The sequence below is a fragment of the Arachis hypogaea genome, chromosome 15 (assembly GCF_003086295.3).
Source record: "Arachis hypogaea cultivar Tifrunner chromosome 15, arahy.Tifrunner.gnm2.J5K5, whole genome shotgun sequence".
In the NCBI taxonomy this organism is placed as follows: domain Eukaryota; kingdom Viridiplantae; phylum Streptophyta; class Magnoliopsida; order Fabales; family Fabaceae; genus Arachis; species Arachis hypogaea.
Genome location: NC_092050.1, coordinates 139,338,745 through 139,343,233, shown reverse-complemented (window position 1 = coordinate 139,343,233; position 4,489 = coordinate 139,338,745).

The window sequence follows — 4,489 nt, the reverse complement described above, 5'->3', positions numbered from 1 at the left end:
ACTTTCCACCGGAATTTCTAGTCTCTCCTTCACGCTACGCTCCTAATTAGATTCTCCACATGCAGCCATGGGGATACTTTGAGTGTCTAAGTGTTGGGAGGCTAGTTTATTTGCTAAGTCGGTCACGGTAGTCACGAATTCGAGTACTGTCCTTTGCATTTCTCATTGCCCTTGAATAAGAAAGTCAATGGTGTCATCCATTGGAGCTTGGGGTGGATATGAGAGTTCATTATATGGGAGAAAGGGTTCATAATAGGAGGGTGGTTCATCATGATAAGGATGTGGCAGTTCAACACTCTCCATCTTTTCCACTTGCTGTACAATACACTCCAGTCCTTTGTTCTTGAGTTGAGATTTGTTAGCCATGAGAGCTTCGTGTGCTTTTCGGCCTTCCTCTCGCTCTATTTGATGGATGGTTGCTTGAAGTTGATCCATTGCTTCCTTAAAATGATCCCGTGCCTCTTGTTCCACTTGGCTAACATAATTAGGATCATATTTCTCTTGGATTGATGGATATGGACATTCCCCTATAGAGGGTTGTGGTGGAAAGAAAAATTCATCTTGTGGTTGAAAATTCGCATACATTGGAGGTGGCGTATATTGAGTGGTAGTTCTTGGGAGTAATTTTGTTGGAATTGGGGTGGTTCTATGTATGGCTCATATGGTTTGTAGGGTGGTTGGTATGGTGGATAAGGGTTAGGATCATATGGAAGTGTTTGATTATAAGGGACTTGTGAGTATGGTGGTTCAAAGCTATGTTAAAGAGGGGGTTCATAGGTATATAGTGGTGGTTTTTGATTGTCACAAAGAGGTCCACCATAACCATTGTCTTGGTATGCATCATGGAATGGTTGTTCCTCATAGTATGTTGGTGGGAGTTGTTGCCAAGAGGGTTGTCCATAAGCTTGAGGCTCCTCCCACCTTTGATTGTCCCATCCTTGATACATGTTCTCATTGTAGCTTCCATTCCCTACAACATAATTTGAACCAAACTCATAGCCAAAGGGGTGAGAATTCATAGTAGCAAAAGGAAATAAAAACAAAAACTAATAAGAAATAATGAAAATAAACTCCTAGAACTAGAAACAACTAACAAAGAAACGAAAAGGCAAACATATTCACAATATTCATAATAACCAATAATAAGGCACACATTTGCAATTCCCCGACAACAGGGCCAAAAATTTGACAGAGGAAAAATGTCGGTAAAGATTTTCACAAAAATATCGCGTTGCAAGTATAGTTCTAAACCGACAATTAAACCTCAATCAACGTTTAGATTGTTTGTCACTTAAGTAAACCCAATAAAATTAATCGAAATATTGTAGGGAAGTATGTTTATTATTGGTTGTGAAAAAGTATATTTTTGGGTTTTGAGTTTAATAAGAAAGGAATGTAAATAACAAGAAGATAACTAACAACTAAGAAAAGTCCTAGCAAGGGTTGAGAATCGGAATTCCTATCCTCATTATCATTGTCAATTGTGATGGTAATTGTAAATTGCTCTCACTTAGTTAACCTCTAACAATTGAAGAAAAGTCAAGTGAGCAAATCAACTTGAGTTCACAAGTCCTAATTAAAGACTAGAGTTAGTGAAGTTCAAGCCAACTAGCAACTTTCAATCACCAACCAACAAGAGACTTTGACAATTCAAGAGTCTCCAAATTACCCAATCCAAGCTAAGAATACAAAAATCTAATTTAAACTCCAACCAAGTATTTTATCAAATACTTGGAAGGCATAAAATAAAAACATAAAAAACTAACAAGACATAGCAAAATCTAAGACCAACAATTGCAAGGAATCAATAATAACAAATGAAGAAAGAAGCAATAAACATGAAATACCTCAAATTGCATTAAAAAGGGAAATTGAATCTAACATGAAGAGTTCATAAATTAAATTGGGAAAGTAAAGACGTCAACAAGAGAAAATAAACTAAGATGCTAGACTAATAGAATGTAGAAGAGAAACTAAATTAAAACAACATGGAAATCTAAATTGGAGAAGAAATAAAACAAAAAACCCTAAAACCTAGAGAGAGGAGAGAGCCTCTCTCTCTCTAGAAACCTACATCTAAACCTAAAGTGTGAATGAATAGTGAATGATTCCCTCTTCCAGCTCCATTCTGCGGTCTCTAATCTGTATTGTCGGGCCTGAAACTGGGTGAAAAGCAGCCGGAAAATTGCCCCTAGCGAATTCTGTTTAATGCAGCACGTGACGCTCGTCACGTGTACACGTCGCTGGGCTTTTCACTGACCACGCGTAGGCGTCAACCATGCGTGTGCGTCGTATGTCTGTTTCACCAGTCACGCGTACACGTCATCCACGCGTGCGCATCGCTACCAGAATCTGAAATCCTTAATTTCTTGTGTTCCTTCCACTTTTGCATGCTTCTTTTTCATTCTCTAAGCCATTCCTGCCCTATAGACCCTGAAAACACTTAACACACATATCACAGCATCGAATGGTAATAAGAGAAGATTAAAATTAGCGAATTTAAGGCCAAAGAAGCATGTTTTCAATCATAGCACAAAATTAGGAAGGAAATGTAAAACATGCGAATTATATAAATAAATGTGAGAATAATGGATGAAATCCACTCAATTTAATACAAAATAAACCGTAAAATAGAGGTTTATCAATGGCGCCAAAGCTACCATGGAATTAATCCGACGGTTATCAGCAACTCAGTCTCGACAAATTCATTAAAAACCGACGAAAAATCCGCCGGCAATTAGCGTCGGACGAAAATAATACGCCAATAAACAGTTTCCAGTGCCATTTATATCGTCAACTCTAGGACGATGGTAAATCCGACGGTATCCAACATTTTTCTTGTAGTGCGTAGACCGCTCGTCAGCAAATCTCTCCTTTTTGGCCTTAAAGGTATGGGTATACTTGAAGGTCTCCGCCAGTGTCGCCTCACGATCCAACAACTTAGACTACACATATTCAAATTAACCAATAAAATAAATCAACAAACAAATAATTCAAGTAACTATTAACAAACATTACCAAACTACTTACCTGCTCTTCATCTTCATGAAGGTCGCTGACCCACCTGTATACTTTGACGACCTCAACGAAGTCCTGTTAGCGACATTCGTCAGATGATGACGCTTAAACCCCTCATTATTTCTAAAATGGGCTTCTAGTTCCTTCTTGATAGATGGACGGATCCAGGTCGTTAGGTGGTCGCGCCTCTAATGAACATCGCTCATCATCTGGTGAAGTTGTTTAGTTGCTCGGTGGCCGTAGATCTTTCTTATCGTGAGATTATGTTCCGTATCCCATTTGAATTTCAACTGCACAAAGTAATTCAACAACATTAATTAGTCAAAATAAAATACAATTCAAATACAGTTAATTAATTCAACATTATTGGGTTCTTACCGCCCACTTCTAAAACTATCGCTCTATAGTCTCAGCAAGGATCTTCGTGTAGCTCAACCATGGGTGGTCGTACATTGATTTAATCACCTCAGAGATATCCTATGTGCAAACGTTGTTGTTTGGTGCAAATCTATCAGAGAAAGAAACCTAAGATTAACAAATACATAGAAACACATAAACTTAAGATTAACAAACTTAAGATTAAAAATAGCATGTATTCACGCCTATATACTATAGCGCCAAATCCTCAGCCGGATGACAGACGGTAGTGAAGGGGCATCCTGCTGGGGGCACTAGAGGAATCACCCACTGTGGAATCTGTCATTGGATCTGTAGGGGACGTAGCAAAAAGAGGCACGTAGTTTGAGTTTGGGACTATGATGAACTGTTGGTCTGCTGGACCTGCCTGTGACGCCACAAGGGTCGACGAGGTAGTCGGGATATAGGGCAATGACTGAACAGTCCCTGAGGATTCGGTGGAAACGCTCCCTCTACCACGACCACAAGATCTATTCGATCTATCTCTACTACCTTTCATCATGTCTGTAAAGAGAATATATTGTTAACACTAATAAGCATATATGCTACACGAATTATTCAACAAAACTCCCCGAAAAAATTGGACATAACCTCCCCTAAAATTGGACATATATCTATCTTTACAGTTTCCACAAATCCAACCGATCTCAATCCACAGCATCAGTCAACACTCAATTAATTTCATAAGAATTAAACTCAATTAAACAAGGAGCCTTCATTATTCAAATCCAAAACAATAAGATGTGACATGCATAAATCTAATGCAAAAGTAATATACAAAACTTTAAGTATGAATTAAATTCAACTAATTATTCTTAATTAGAGTCAAGTTAACATAATCAAACACAATAAGATACAACATTTATATAAATCCAATGCAAAAATTTAAGTATGAAATAGATTGAACTATTTATTCTTAATTAGATTCACATTACTATAATCAAGCACAATAAAATGTGACATGCATATAAATTCAATGCAAAAGTAATATGCAAAATTTTAAGTATGAATTAGATTCAACTTATTCTTAATTAAAGTCAAGTTAACATAATCA